Source organism: Myotis yumanensis, unplaced genomic scaffold (assembly GCF_028538775.1).
Source record: "Myotis yumanensis isolate MYYU_CA2020_CCGP unplaced genomic scaffold, mMyoYum1.0.hap1 SCAF_157, whole genome shotgun sequence".
In the NCBI taxonomy this organism is placed as follows: domain Eukaryota; kingdom Metazoa; phylum Chordata; class Mammalia; order Chiroptera; family Vespertilionidae; genus Myotis; species Myotis yumanensis.
The window spans coordinates 23,659-40,000 of NW_027223908.1; positions in this window are offsets into that span (position 1 = coordinate 23,659).

Consider the following 16,342-nt stretch of genomic DNA (forward strand, 5'->3'; position numbering starts at 1 on the left):
GTCTGTCGCTTTCTTTCTTTCTTGCATCCACAATCACACATCTTTGAAAAGTCAAGGGGATTTTCCATCTTTTCTGGAGCCCTGGAATCACAGGCACGGCTCTGTGAATATCACAAACCCCATCACGATGACCGAGTTCATGATTGACTATATGAGCTATCCTACACCCACCCACCTAGGTAAAAGAAGTCTGTGTCCATCATTTTACTTTGCATCCAATCCCAGAGGTTGGCCCACTTTGCTTTCTCCCACGTTCCTCAAATGTCACCAGTGGATTTCATGTAACCCGCTCCTCTTTGGATTGGAGTGTATAAAATAAGGCGGGGGGGGGGGGGCGACATTGCCATTCTTGGGAACATCCTCTCCAACCGTTCGCTGAGATAGTGCTTCCCGGCGTGCGTGCGACATTTGTGGACAGTTTGTCTGAAAGACACTCACAGAAATTCTGCACAGGTTGGAGGATTTCTTACGTTGTTGACAAATGCAACACACGCACACATGTGCGTGCACTTGGTTCACAGTTGCCGCCTGTGGGGCTCTTTCAGGTTTGTCCATTTTCCTTCCTCTTTCTCACGGGGGAGCAAGGAGGCAGCGAGTGAAATCACCAGTGAGTGTGTGTGTGATATGAGACTGACGATTTCCCGTGGAAAGCGGGTGAGCGGGCGGGTGGGTGGAGGGGGGGGAGGGAGGAAAGGAGGGAGGGAGGACACATCCATCCATCCATCCATCCATCCATCCATGGATAGAAATTAAAAGTTCAACAAACAGTGATGGTGAGTAGTCACGTCCTAGGCCGCTACCTTCCCTGACAAAGGTCAATCTTTTTTTTTTTTTTTAATTTATTATTATTATTTTTTTAAAAATATATTTTATTGATTTTTTACAGACAGGAAGGGAGAGGGATAGAGAGTTAGAAACATCGATGAGAGAGAAACATCCATCAGCTGCCTCCTGCATACCCCCCACTGGGGATGTGCCTGCAACCAAGGTACATGCCCTTGACTGGAATCAAACCCGGGACCCTTGAGTCCGCAGGCTGACGCTCTATCCACTGAGCCAAACCGGCTAGGGCCTTTTGTTGTTGTTGTTGTTGTTGTTGTTTAAAGAGAGAGTGAAAGGGAGAGGGAGGGGGCAGGGAGGGGGAGAGAGAGAGAGAGAGAGAGAGAGAGAGAGAGAGAATTGTTTTTCCACTTGTTTATTCATTCTTCCCTAGCTTTTAAAAAAATATACAACAGTAGCAATGAGGGAATTTGTGGTCTCTACCCTGGGACCCTGGGCTGTGCCCTGAGGGCACTGGGAAAAGGAAAGTGACTATTTACCGGGACATTCACTACTCCAAAGACATGTGATCCTAGACTCTAGGACCTAGAGGCATAGAAAGACAATAGGCTCAGATGCCAGTAAGTTCAAAGGTGATTTCTCTCAGGGGAGATACCGGGCCTAGGGCGTGACTGCCCACTCACTATACACTGCTTTCTACTTTAAAAAGTTTTTGTTTTTTTTTTAAATTCAGAACATCCTGGGTGGTCACTTGAGGTGTCTGAGTTTGCAAGGCCAGGCCTCTCCCGAGTGGGTCAGGTTAGCATGTGGCCCCTTTTCATCCACAATGTTATGGGTTGGCTCAACGAGCTAGACCACCGACTCAGAATCTAAATTTAAAAGCCTGTTATTAAGCTGGCCAGTGGACCCCAGCACCTATCTCCCCCTCTGGGAGATTCGGAGCATGTGGCAGAGATCAAGGGTGCAGTATGATCCTTTATAGCAAAACAGTGTTAAAAAAAAATACAAAGCATTTCATTAGAAGTTCACAAAAAGTTCATGAGAACGGAGGGGAGGTAAACAGAGTCACACCTGGCTGGATTTAATCATAACACATTGTTTTCTAAGACAATCCAGCAATTTTTCTCTGCCACGGTTCCTGACATTGACACAATCGGTAACCTTTTCCAGGCCGAAGTCCCTCCCCCTCCCACATTCCGTTACCCTTCCATGCCGCAGTCCCCAGTCCCTCACCCTAGCACACACAATGCAAAGCTTCTTATGTATTAGCTTTTTAAAAAAATATACAACAGTAGCAATGAGGGAATTTGTGGTCTCTACCCTGGGACCCTGGGCTGTGCCCTGAGGGCACTGGGAAAAGGAAAGTGACTAGTTACCGGGACATTCACTACTCCAAAGACATGTGATCCTAGACTCTAGGACTTAGAGGCATAGAAAGACAATAGGCTCAGATGCCAGTAAGTTCAAAGGTGATCTCTCTCAGGGGAGATACCGGGCCTAGGGCCTAGGGCCTGACTGCCCACTCACTATACACTGCTTTCTACTTTAACAAGTTTTCTTTTTTTTTTAAATTCAGGACATCCTGGGTGGTCACTTGAGGTGTCTGAGTTTGCAAGGCCAGGCCTTTCATTTTATCCTATTGCATTTCATTTCATTTTATTCACCGATGTGTCCCCCAATAAATTCAATTCCGAAAAAAAAATAATAACTGAAAGGAAACAGAGAAAATGATTCCTCCGTGGTTGCCCCGTGAATACTCGCCGCCTTTAGAGTCGTGACACCCCCCACCCCCCACACCCCCACACCCCCCACCCGTTGAGGTTTTAAAGGTCCCGGGCCCGCAAAAAGTGTTCTGGGTACGTCCTCTCGGTCCTCTGTCAGGCCCCACCCCCCAAAAAACTTTTCCAGTCCCCCTTCCGGTGCCAGGCCGTGTGTGTGCGTGGGTGCGCGCGCGCACGCACGGGGCCTTCCTGGGCAAACCTCAGGTGGTGGAGCCCCGCCCCGCCCCGCCGCCCCGCCGCCCGCCAGGGGCCCGGGCCGACACGGTCCCACTGGAGAGGTGGGCGCGGGGAGGGGATCGGCCACCCTTGCCCCCTGCCCCCCTCCTCCCCCCAAACACACACACAGCGGGCGGCGGGGCTCCCGCCCGGGCCGGGCCGGGCCCGGGCCCACGGCCCCGGAGCCGCCCCACTGACGTTCTCGCTGGTGTTCGCGCGCCACCTGGCGGCCGTTTTTTATAAGGTCTTTCCCTTGGTGCGGCGTGGCTGCCTGGCTAGGCCCTGGAATTCAGTTCATTCTGGAAACCTCTTGCTACTCGGGTGTCACTGTGTGTGAGTGTGAGTGTGTGTGAGTGTGTGTTGTGTGTGTGTGTGTGTGTGTGTGTGTGGCGGGGGTGGGGGGGGAGGGGAGAGGGAGGGACCCCGAGAGAAACTCCCCTGTATTCCTGTTTCTTAAAGGAAGGGTGCTAGTCAGACCCACTACAGATCCTTTGCGTTTTCTGGTCAATGGCCTGGCCTGGCCCGCATACCCCCATGTCCTGTCCTGCCAGACTTTTTTGCAGAAATACCTCCACCCGAAGAGTTCTTCACCTTTGTTTTAAAAAAGAGAAAGAGAAAGAAAGAAAAAGAAAGAAAGAAAGAAAGAAAGAAAGAAAGAAAGAAAGAAAGAAAGAAAATGACATCAACAAAGGAGCAAACGGACCCCAGGCCCTCCCCATCCCCTGCAAGCCCCCAGCCAACAAACAGAACTCCAGCTGCTCTCCTCCTACCGCATGCCCTTACCAGAGTCGCTCACTGTCTTAGAAATACGTTGGGGGCCCGCTCAGCGAATGACTCCTGTCCGTCCCCCCGTCCCCCCGACCCCCCCCCCCCCCCCGCCCTCCTGCCTCTGCCACAATTCGGTGCCTGGAACCAAGCCGATCTTCTCCTTTCCTTCCTGAAGTGACTATGCCACCACCGCAGCCGCTCAGGCGAGCCAGAGACAATATTCCAAAGTGGCCAGATGGCAAAAAAGACTCCAACTGGACATAAAGATGGAGGGGGCGGGGGTGGGGGGAGAGACGGCGACGAGCGCACACGGGGACTCGTTTTTTGCACTTTAGGCAGGAAGCCAGCTGAGAGGCAGAGGAATCTGTAGGAACGGGCCTCCCTCATCTCTCCTTTCGCCTCCCCGCCTACTAAGTGGCTTGCCCACAATCGCCCCTCTCTTTTCAACCCAGTCTGAAAAAGCGTGGATGCGGCTCTTCCACGGTCTCCTTAGGAGCGCTCCCCTTGTCACATCAGACACTTGAGGGAAAGAAAACGTTGCCCTCATGTCTCCCTGCCCCCCCCCCCCCCCCCCCCCCCGTGTGTCAGGTGAATTTTTCAGGGTCGCCTCCTCCACAAACCCTAAGAAGGTGGAGGTAAGATTTTGGCCTCGGTGACATTTTCCTCTCTGGCATCTTAGAACGCTACCAGTGACTTCCAAGTGTTTTCAAACACTTTTGCACCGTTTCCTACCATTTGTCAGTGTACTGACTGCACTTTAGCAGTGATTCCCAAGTTTTGCCACACGCTGTTCTGCACAGTTTGTGATGTTGATCAGTGATTTCAAAGTGCTTTCAAACACTTTCATATAGTTTCCAGCCTTTTTTAAAAATTTTTTTTAAAAATATATTTTATTGAATTTTTACAGAGAGGAAGGGAGAGAGATAGAGAGTTAGAAACATCGATGAGAGAGAAACATCAATCAACTGCCTCCTGCACATCTCCCACTGGGGATGTGCCGGCAACCTGGGTACATGCCCTTGACCGGAATCGAACCTGGGACCCTTGAGTCCTCAGGCCGACGCTCTATCCACTGAGCCAAACCGGTTTCGGCAAGTTTCCAGCCTTTTATTTTTTTTATTTTTTTTTTTTTTTTTAAATATATTTTATTGATTTTTCACAGAGAGGAAGGGAGAGAGATAGAGAGTTAGAAACATCGATGAGAGAGAAACATCGATCAGCTGCCTCTTGCACATCCCCCACTGGGGATGTGCCTGCAACCCAGGTACATGCCCTTGACCGGAATCGAACCCGGGACCTCTCAGTCCGCAGGCCGACGCTCTATCCACTGAGCCAAACCGGTTTCGGCGAGTTTCCAGCCTTTTAGAAGTGAATCCCAAGTGGTATCAAATACTGTTCTACAGTGTATCGCTCTTTAGCAGTGATTCCCAAGTGTTGTCAAACACTGCTCTACACTGATTCCTGATGTATTTTTTTTTTAAAAATGTATTTCTTTGTTGATTTTAGAGAGGAAGGGAGAGGTAGAGAGACTGAAACATCCATGATGAGAGAGGAACATGGATCGGCTGCTTCTTGCACGCCCCCTTCTGGGGATTGAGCCTGCAACCCGAGCATGTGCCCTTGGCCAGAATGGAACCCGAGACCCTTCAGTCCGCAGGCTGATGCTCTATCCGCTGAGCCAAACCGGCTAGGGCTTGATGTGTTCTTTAAAATATATATTTTTTATTGATTTCAGAGAGGAAGGGAGAGGGAGAGATTGAAACATCCACGATAAGAGAGGATCATGGATCGGCTGCCTCTTACACACCCCGTACTGGGGATCGAGCCCGAATCCCGGGCATGTGCCCTCGACAGGAATCGAAACTGGGACCTTTTGGCTCTATCCACTGAGCCAAACCAGCTAGGGCTAGTTTTTTTTGTTTGTTTGTTTGTTTTTGAGAGAGTGGGAAAAAAAAGAGAGAGTGGAAGGGAGGAGAGGAGGGGGGAGGAAGAGGGAGGGAGAAAGAGAAGTTGTTTATTCATTCGTCGGTAGCTTTTAAATATATATAAATAAAAATGCAAATGTTCGTTTGTTCAAAATCTTAAATCTCCGAAAGTTCTTCACCGATTGCTTTGAAATTTTGGCACAACGTTGCATTCGAATACTCGTGTGTTTCTATATACCTATATACCTACTATTATATAGATGTCACACCTGTGACAGGTAAAAACATGCTTTTTTTGAAAAACAGAGCCATCTGTTGGACGTAAAAGCAACACACGCTATACTAAATATTTTACGATTCCATTTCAATGTTTCTGTTTACAATTATAAATTGCAGATAAAATTAACCACAAATATGCATGTCCAGCTGCAAAACGATCCATCAGCTGAGATAGTCTCACATCAATTGCTGGGAATTGGGAACGGAAAGGTGCCGGTTGATCTGACCTCAGGACGAATTTCATTGCATCATAACTTCTGCAATTTAGTGATGTCAAAAGAAGAATTGTTTGAAAAAGTATTTCCCAATATTCAAACCAATTGTAAGAATCACGATTGGCTGAGTGAACGAGCTATTCTTGCGGCCAAGAACAAAGACGTCTATGGACTTAACAATATCATTCAGTCTAACATTCAAAGCGAGGCAGTCACATACAAGTCCGTCGACACTGTTGTGGAAGCAGATGAAGCGATTAATTATCCAACAGAATTTTTGAATTCACTCGATCTGCCAGGGATGCCACCGCATGTACTGCAATTGAAAATCGGCGCGCCAATTACCATGTTGTGAAATGTCAACCAGCCAAAGCTTTGACAGGCACGCGGCTTGCAGTAAAAAAAGTAATGAGCAATGTCATAGAAGTAACAATCTTGACAGGACCTTTCAAAGGTGAAGATGTCCTCATTCCTCGCATTCCTATGATTCCAACGGATATGCCATTTCAATTTAAGAGATTGCAATTCCCGATTCGATTGGCGTTTGCAATCACCGTTAACAAAGCTCAGGGCCAATCTTTAGAATTGTGCGGTTTAGATCTAGACGTCGATTGCTTCTCACATGGACAATTATATGTTGCGTGTTCTAGAGTCGGCAAACCAGACAATCTCTATATCTGCACAGACAATGGAACAACACAAAATGTTGCATACCCACAGGCATTGTGAAATTAAGCGTATTAGAAACGTGTGCTTTCTCTTTTCTTTCTTTTCCATTTAACCAGACTGAGCCACAGCAATGCGTGGCTGGGTACAGTAAAAAAAAAAAAAAAAAAAAAAAAAAAAATATATATATATATATATATATATATATATATATATATATATATATTTTCCCCTAGCCTGTTTGGTTCAGTGCATTGAGCGTTGGCCAGCCTGTGGACCAAAGGGTCCCAGGTCCGATTCAGGCCAAGATCATGGGCCTTGGTGGCAGGTTCTTTGGGCCCTGGCCCTGGTCGGAGGCAACCAATTGACGTGTTTCTCTCACATCGATGTTTCCCTCTGTCTTGCCCTGTCTCCTCCACTCTCCCTAAAAATCAATGGAAAAATATCCTCGGGTGAGGATTAACAGCAACAAATATATATGTGTGTGTGTGTGTGTGTGTGTGTGTGTGTGTGTGTATTATTGATTTTAGGGAGGGAGGGAGGGAGGGAGGGAGGGGAGGAGAGAGAGAGAGAGAGAGAGAGAGAGAGAGAGAGAGAAATACCTATCAGTTGCCTCCAATACATACTCCAGCTGGGAATTGAACCTGAAACCTGGAAAGGAATCAGTGACCTTTCAATGCGCAACATGACGCTCAACCAACTGAGCCACACCAGCCAGGGCTCTGTTGCTTCCTGTATGTGCCCTGATTGGGGATCGAAACCACAAACAGTGGCATAAGGGAAGACGCTCTAGCCAACTGAGCCACCGGTCCAGGGCCAAATTGATTGATTTTGTACATTTCATGGACAAGGCCTCATCCAGATTTACCTCATTTCAAACACACATACTACAGGGCGCCGCCCCCCCCCCCCCCTCCCCACACACACTTTCTTGTCATTCGTAAGGCGAGTCACGCTAAAATCCACAACCACATGACATTGCACCAATGTTCCCCACACCCACCTGCTTGTTGTCTTGTCTTTGGTCTTTCTGGTGAATATATATATATATATATATATATATATATATATATATATGTATACATAGGCAGTGGCAGATGTGGTCCAGGTTATCGTTTATTGCCTGTATGGCTTCCTGGCTTTGTTGCTTTGTTTGTAGGCCTTGGAAATGAAGTATGGTACCTATTTGCTTTGTTTAACAATGGACAGGTTATTTTGATTTTCTGAATTGTATAAATCATCCCACTCATTGAATGCCTTATTGATTGAATGACAATCCCATTGATTGTGATCTTACTGGTTATCGAAGCACATTCTTCTGTACCCGGGAAACAGGACAGCACAATTACCCTAAATTGTTTTAGTGGCCATAGGTGGTGCATTCCAGTTGACTCAGTGGTCCTAAGACCAGGACAGTGCAATTACTCTAAAGTGCCTCGATGGCTCTAGATAATGTGTTTCTATCAACTCAGTGATCCGGAGACCCAGAACTGTAATTTAGATAACATGCCTAAGTTTAACCCAGGTTACCCAAAGGCTCTAGATAATGTATTTCTGTCAATTCAGTGACCCCGAGACCCGAAACTGTAATTAACATGCTTAATTCTGCGTTTTTGCGAGCCAGGTGCCTCATTCCAAACCCTGGGATGTAATCAATACCTTTGTGATTTTTGCCTATATAAGTCTGGTTTTGCCACCATCTTATTGCTATGAGATTTGGGAATGTCCCCTCATAGTCCCGGATTGCAATAAATGTGACTCTTTAATTCGACTTCTTGAGGCGTCCTTCTGTGATTCGAGGGGTACATTACAACAGAAAGGCCTCCTCCCTACGTTGAAAATCATAGATTTGGGGTGGTGGGGGGTAGTGGAAGGGTGGAACACAAAAGAAAGCCAAAGAGAAAGAAACGGGGGGGGGGGGGGGGCGGTAAATGGTGACAGAAAGAGACTTTATACTTTGGGTGCTGTATTCAGGTGATGTTTCGTTGAGTTGTACACTTGAAAAACTTGCATGTATGTGTGTGTGTGTGTGTGTGTGGTGTGTGGTGTGTGGTGTGTGTGGGGTGTGTGTGTTTTCTTGGAGTTCCATACCATTAACCTGAGAAACACGCAAACCTGTAAATAATTTCTGTGATGAGTTTATTTGAACCAGACTGTTGGCAATTGCCGGGAAGCAGAATCTCAAGGAATTAAAAATCTATTCTTTTCAAGGCAGGGAGGAGGCCTTTCCAAGGCCTAGATAACAAAGTCCGGAGGCCAGACCAGGGCTGAAGGATAAACTAAAGTCATCATATAGGAGTTTAAAAGCACCCTGCCTCTGCATAGATACACAGCACAGCAAAGCCCAAAGTCCACAAGCATGTCTTTGACCTATTTTTATAAATCACCATCCAAGGATGAGACTTGTAAGTGGTTTCAAACACTGTTCTACACTCTTTCCTGCTGTTGACCAGTGGGTTCCATGAAATCCAGTGATGATAGATGAGGGAGGTGGGAGAAAGCAAAGGGGCGGGGAGGGGGGGAGGGGGGGGCGGTTTGGTAAGCTGTAAAATGATAGTGAGCGGTCAAAAATTAACATGACAACAGTAACAATGTGGTCTCTGCCCTGGGACTCTGGGCTGTGCCCCAAGGGCACTGGAAAAAAGGGAAGTGACTAGTTACCTCTTGTCATTCACTAGTCCAAAGACATGTGACCCGCCCTAACCGGTTTCGCTCAGTGGATAGAGCGTTGGCCTGCGGGCCTGCGGGCTGAAAGGTCCCAGGTTCGATTCCGGTCAAGGGCATGTACCTGGGTTGGGGGCACATCCTCAGTAGGAGATGTGCAGGAGGCAGCTGATCGATGGTTCTCTCTCATCGATTTATCGAACTCTCTGTCCCTCTCCCTTCCTCTCTGTAAAAAATCAATAAAATATATATAAAAAAGATAAATATTCATTTATCGTACAGTTAAGTCTGACGCTCTATCCACTGAGTCAAGCTGGGCAGGGCAATATGTGGCCCCTTTTCATCCACAATGCACCTTTCATTTTATCCTATTGCATTTCATTTCATTTTATTCACCGATGTGTCCCCCAATAAATTCAATTCCGGAAAAAACATAATAACTGAAAGGAAGCAGAGAAAATGATTCCTCCGTTGTCGCCCCGTGAATACTCGCCGCCTTTAGGTCTTCATTGTCGTGACACACACACGCCCGCCCCCCCCCCCCCCCCCCCCCCCCCCCCCCCCCGCTCCCCTTGAGGTTTTGAAGGTCCCGGGCCCGCAAAAAGTGTTCTGGGTACGTCCTCTCGGTCCTCTGTCAGGCCCCACCCCCCAAAAAACTTTTCCAGTCCCCCTTCCGGTGCCAGGCGGTGTGTGTGCGTGGGTGCGCGCGCGCGCGCGCACGCACGGGGCCTTCCTGGGCAAACCTCAGGTGGTGGAGCCCCCGCCCCGCCCCGCCGCCCCGCCGCCCGCCAGGGGCCCGGGCCGACACGGTCCCACTGGAGAGGTGGGCGCGGGGAGGGGATCGGCCACCCTTGCCCCCTGCCCCCCCTCCTCCCCCCAAACACACACACAGCGGGCGGCGGGGCTCCCGCCCGGGCCGGGCCGGGCCCGGGCCCACGGCCCCGGAGCCGCCCCACTGACGTTCTCGCTGGTGTTCGCGCGCCACCTGGCGGCCGTTTTTATATGGCCTTTCCCTTGGTGCGGCGTGGCTGCCTGGCTAGGCCCTGGAATTGAGTTCATTCTGGAAACCTCTTGCTACTCGGGTGCCACTGTGTGTGAGTGTGCGTGTGAGTGTGAGTGTGTGTGTGTGTGTTTGTGTGTGTGTGTGGCGGGGGTGGGGGAGGAGGGGAGAGGGAGGGACCCCGAGAGAAACTCCCCTGTCTTCCTGTTTCTTAAAGGAAGGGTGCTAGTCAGACCCACTACAGATCCTTTGCGTTTTCTGGTCAATGGCCTGGCCTGGCCCGCATACCCCCATGTCCTGTCCTGCCAGACTTTTTTGCAGAAATACCTCCACCCGAAGAGTTCTTCACCTTTGTTTTAAAAAAGAGAAAGAGAAAGAAAGAAAAAGAAAGAAAGAAAGAAAGAAAGAAAGAAAGAAAGAAAGAAAGAAAGAAAGAAAATGACATCAACAAAGGAGCAAACGGACCCCAGGCCCTCCCCATCCCCTGCAAGCCCCCAGCCAACAAACAGAACTCCAGCTGCTCTCCTCCTACCGCATGCCCTTACCAGAGTCGCTCACTGTCTTAGAAATACGTTGGGGGCCCGCTCAGCGAATGACTCCTGTCCGTCCCCCCGTCCCCCCGACCCCCCCCCCCCCCCGCCCTCCTGCCTCTGCCACAATTCGGTGCCTGGAACCAAGCCGATCTTCTCCTTTCCTTCCTGAAGTGACTATGCCGCCACCGCAGCCGCTCAGGCGAGCCAGAGACAATATTCCAAAGTGGCCAGATGGCAAAAAAGACTCCAACTGGACATAAAGATGGAGGGGGCGGGGGTGGGGGGAGAGACGGCGACGAGCGCACACGGGGACTCGTTTTTTGCACTTTAGGCAGGAAGCCAGCTGAGAGGCAGAGGAATCTGTAGGAACGGGCCTCCCTCATCTCTCCTTTCGCCTCCCCGCCTACTAAGTGGCTTGCCCACAATCGCCCCTCTCTTTTCAACCCAGTCTGAAAAAGCGTGGATGCGGCTCTTCCACGGTCTCCTTAGGAGCGCTCCCCTTGTCACATCAGACACTTGAGGGAAAGAAAACGTTGCCCTCATGTCTCCCTGCCGCCCCCCCCCCCCCCCCCCCCCGTGTGTCAGGTGAATTTTTCAGGGCCGCCTCCTCCACAAACCCTAAGAAGGTGGAGGTAAGATTTTGGCCTCGGTGACATTTTCCTCTCTGGCATCTTAGAACGCTACCAGTGACTTCCAAGTGTTTTCAAACACTTTTGCACCGTTTCCTGCCATTTGTAAGTGAATTTTCAAGTGGTTTCCAAAACTGTTGTACAGTGTCCTGCACTTTAGAAGTGATTCCCAAGTGTTGCCCGACACTGTCCTACACTGCTTCCTGATCTAGATCAGTGATTTTGAAGTGATTGCGAACAATTTTAGATAGTTTCCAGCCATTTAGATGTGAATTCCAAGTGGTGTCAAATACTGTTCTACAGTGTGCTGCTTTATATCGCAAGTTTTTTACAACACTATCACTCTGTTTCCTGCCATTTAGAAGTGAATGCCAAGTGTTTTCACACACCGTTCTACACTGATTCCTGATCTTTTAAAAAATATATTTTCATTGATTTCAGAGAGGAAGGGAGAGGGAGGGAGGGAGGCAGGGAGGGAGTGGGAGAGAGAGAGAGAGAGAGACATCAGTGATGAGAGAGAATCATGGATCGATCGGCTGCCTCTTGCACACCCCATCACCCCGTACTGGGGATCGAGCCCACAACCCAGGCATGTGCCCTTGACCGGAATCAAACCTGGGACCCTTCATTCCGCAGGCTGACGTACTATCCACCAAGCCAAACCGGCTAGGGCTAGTTTGTTTGTTTGGTTTTTTAAAGAGGGTTGGAAGGGAGTGGGAGGAAGGGAAGGAGGGAGAGATAGAAAGAGAGAGAGAGAGGGAGAGAGAGAGAGAGAGAGAGAGAGAGAGTTGTTGTTCCAGTTGTTTATTCATTCTTTGGGAGCCTTTTAAAAAAATAGATTTTTTTGCCCTAGCATTTCGATGATGCTTCCCGCTTGCACCCTGGATGTGGTATGTATGTATGTATGTATTCAGATGATATTTTCTTGAGTTGTCCACTTGAATAACCTGAATGTTTTTGTTGTTGTTTTTTGTTTAGTTCCATACAAAGATTCCTATTTATTCATATCTGATTTATTCATTTTTTATTTTACTTTAAAGCCCGTATGGTTTTATGAACCGGTGTCTCCCCAATAATTGAGAGAGAGAGAGAGAGAGAGAGAGAAGACGAGACGATCCGTGAGTACTGCCTCATGTAGGTTTCGGCTCCTTGGCGGCAAAAGTGTTTTTGTGCCCTAACTGGTTTGGCTCAGTGGATGGAGCGTTGGCCTGCGGACTCGACGGGGGTGGGGCGGGGGTGGGGGTGGGGGGCAGCGGGGTGTGTGTGTGTGTGTGTGTGTGTGTCCCAGGTTCGATTCCGGTCAAGGGCATGTACCTTGGTTTCGGGCACATCCCCAGTAGGAGGTGTGCAGGAGGCAGCTAGCTGCTCGATGTTTCTCTCGTGGATGTTTCTATCCCTCTCCCTTCCTCTCTGTAAAACATCAATAAAATATTTAATAAAATTTTTTTTTTAATGTCTCCCGGGAAGGGAGAGAGGGAGAGAGGGAGAGAGGGAGGCAGGCGCCGGGACGTCTTGGGCCTGCGGGGTGTGTGTGTGTGTGTGTGTGTGTGTGTGGGGGGGGGGGTGGGTGGGTAGTGGTGGTGTGCGACTCCGAGGAAGTCTTTCACTTTCGAATGGCCCGCTCGGCCCGCCCCCGTGTTTGTTCCGGCCATCCTCCGAGAAAAAGATTATCCTAGGCCCTCCCCCCCCCCCCCCCCCCCGCCCCCGCGTTCGGTGGCGCCGTGCCGTCCCGGAGGGGGTTGGGGGTGGGGGCCCGGGACGCGATCGGCCCTCCGGGCGGGCGGCGGGACGCCCTTGCCGGCCCGAGATCCGGATCCGTCCCGCTGAGGTTCGCGCCGCTTGTCGGGAGCCACCTGGCGGCCGCTTTTATATCGTTTCTTCCTTGCGGAGCATCTAGGGAGGGGAAGCGGCTGCAGTGCCCGAGGCCAACTTCCAGGGTGCCGGCGGCGCTGTCGGGATCTTGCCGGCGGCGCCGGTCCGTCGGTACGCGGCCCGTTCTCCGGAGATTGGACCTGCAGCAATGCTGAAGGAGTGAGTGGCTGCCGCCTCTGGGGAGGTGGGCCGCTAGGGCGGGTCGACCAGCACTCTGTTACCCCTCCGCGGGGACCGACCGGGGCCGCCGCCGCGGGCGTAGCCGCAGAGGTTGGCTCGCGCCGCTCCGTCGGTGCCTGTCCGGTTCTCCGGAGATTGGACCTGCGGCGGGGCCATTGAAGGAGTGAGTGCCCGCCGCCGCCGGCGCCGCCGCGACGTGTGGCCCGGCACTCGCTGTCGCCCCTCCGCGGGGACCGACCGGGGCCGCCGCCGCGGGCGTAGCCGGAGAGGGTGGCTTGCGCCGGGACGCCGTCCTGCCCGAGGCGCCCCCCCCCCCCCACCTCCCGCTTCTATTGATTTCGGCGCGGGCGCGTGCCTGCGCGACGTGCCGGGCGACTGGTGCCGTGTGTCCGCGTCCGCTCCTGCGGGTTCGTCCGTCCGTCCGTCCGTCCGTCAGAGGCGCCCTCCGCGAAATTTTTCAAAGTCCCGATTCTGAGGCGGGAGCGTGCGCGCGTTCAGTGGTCGCCCGGGCTGCGCGGGCGGGCGTGTGCCCGAGTGTGCCGCGGTCACCGGGCTCGACTTTGGGGCCGTTATCCGAGTCGCGGAGCTCCGTAGGTGGGGGCCGGCACGGGCGGTGCGTGGAGGACGGCGGAGGGCGAGGCGGGTCGGTACGAGCGCACTCGTGGTCCCGGTCGTCAGATAACGTTTCTTCGTTTTTCCGCGAGCGGGCTTGCGCCGACGCCGCGGCCGGGCCTTCCAACGACACGGTGGTTCTAGGCGCCGGGCGGAATTTTTTCAAAGTCCCGACTCGGAAGCACGTTTGACCGGGCCGTTGCCCAGGCGTGCCAAGTGGTGAGGGAGGCCGTGGACGGCCCGGCCCTCTCCCTCTTGCTGCCGCCTGTCCGTGGCACGCTCTCTTTACTGGCTTTGGGGGGTCGACCAGATAGTCCCGTCCAACACCCCCCCCCCCCCCCCCGCCCTTCTTTGGTGGCGATGGGGTCCCGTGGGGTCTCCTGTGGCCGCGACTCGCTTCCGGGAGTCAGGCGTGACCTGTAGACAGAGGCCCCCGTCACCGGGCACCGTCCGTGTTTTGCCTAAAGTTGGCATTTTGTACCACGAGATGACTGTGGACACGCTGTCCTCGGGTGATTGGACGACGGGGGGTGTCCCCGGGAGGTTCTCGGCCGCGACCCGGAGCCTGACTCCCCCCACGTCCCCGGCCGCACGAGCGAAAGCCGTACGCCTCGGGCCTGCGCGCGCCGGCTGCTGTACGTCTCGGGCCCCGTCCCCGCGGACCGTGGTCTTCCTCCTCCGCGTGAGAAGAGAGCGAAGGGCTTTACGTGGCGAGGCTGAAGCGCAGGCTCGTGCTCCGGACGGTTGTCCCCGCCACGTTTCCCTTCTTCTCGCCCCGTTTTTTGTTGCCGTCCGATCGATGTGGTGACGTCGCGCTCTCCCGGGCCGGGCCTAAGCCGCGCCAGCCGAGGGACGGACATTCCTTGGCGAATGGGACCGCTCTTCTCGCTCTGCCCGCGGGCCCCTCTCCTCTCCTCCCCGTCCGACGGCGGTGCGTGGAAGGGAAGGGGTGCGGAACCCGGCCCGACCTCGGTGTCACGCCCGTGGTCTCTCTGACGCAGCGGACACCCTCCGCTCGCCTTTCCCGGCTTGCGTTGTCGCGGGCGCCCCTCCTCGCGGCGGGGAGGGGGCGTCCCGTCGTCGCGCCGCACGCGCCTCCCCCGTTGGGCGTGCGGTCGCTGTTTCGCCTTGGCCCTCGGCGGGTGCCCCTGGAGCGCTCCGGGCTGTCCTGCAGGTGCCTGAGGCCGAGCTGGTGGTGTCGTTTCCCGCTCCCCGCGAGCCCCCCGCCGGGCCGCCGCTGTCGGCGGTGCGCTGGAGGGGAGCCCCGGGGGAGTCTGGCCGGATAAGGGGAAGGCACGCCCGTCCCCCCTCGCGGGAGGGGGGGCCGGGCCCTCGCAACGTGTGCCGCGCGGGCGACCGCGACGGGGCCGAGTCAGCGGGTGCCGGCCGCTGGCTGACCGTGAGAGTTGATTTGTTTTTGCTGCCGCCTGTTCTTCCGTTATTGTAGTTTTTTTTTTAATTTCTTTTTTCCGTCTTGCGTCGTGCCGGTGTTCCCGACGCAACACCGCGGGCTCTCTTTTAGTTAACTGTGGACGAGGCCCCCGGTGAGGCAAGAGGACGAAGCCCAGAGGCGGCACGGGCTCGCTCCTCCCGCGCAATCTCTCTCTCTCGAACGGCCCCTATCGCGAGCGCCTGTTGTGTCCACCCTGTGCTTGACCCTGTCCCGGTCGGGTCCTCCCCCGGGCCCCCCCGTGTTCCCTCGGAAGTGTCTCCACGTGGCTCCGCGGGCCCGATGGGGTGTTTCTGCTGGGGTTGGGGGACGACGCGCCCTCGGTGAGAAAAGCCTTCTCTAGCGATCCGAGAGGGTGCCTTGGGGTACCGGACCCCCCCAGCCGCCGCCCCTCCTCTGGAAGCGCGTTCGGATAGCCGCCTCTGTGTTCGAGCGCTCGGGCCCCTCTCGCACCGGCTTTGAGGGGCCGAGCGGCGACGCAGCTTGTGCCTTACTGTGGCCCGCGCCTCCCCCCTCCGAGTCGGGGGAGGGTCCCGCCGGGCCGGGGGCCGGCGTCCGTCGCGGGGAAAACGCCGCGTTACGTGAGCGTGCACGCGCGCGTTGCCGCGTGCGCATTCGGGCGCGCGGGGGGATTCTCTCCCGTTGTGTGCCGAAGGGGTTTTGGGGGGGGGCCGCGGAGGCCTTCCCCGTCCCCCCGGCGTTCCCGCTCCCGCGCCTCGAGCGGCTCTCCGCACGCACCCGCCACACGGGTTCGCAGCCGACGGGTGTGCTG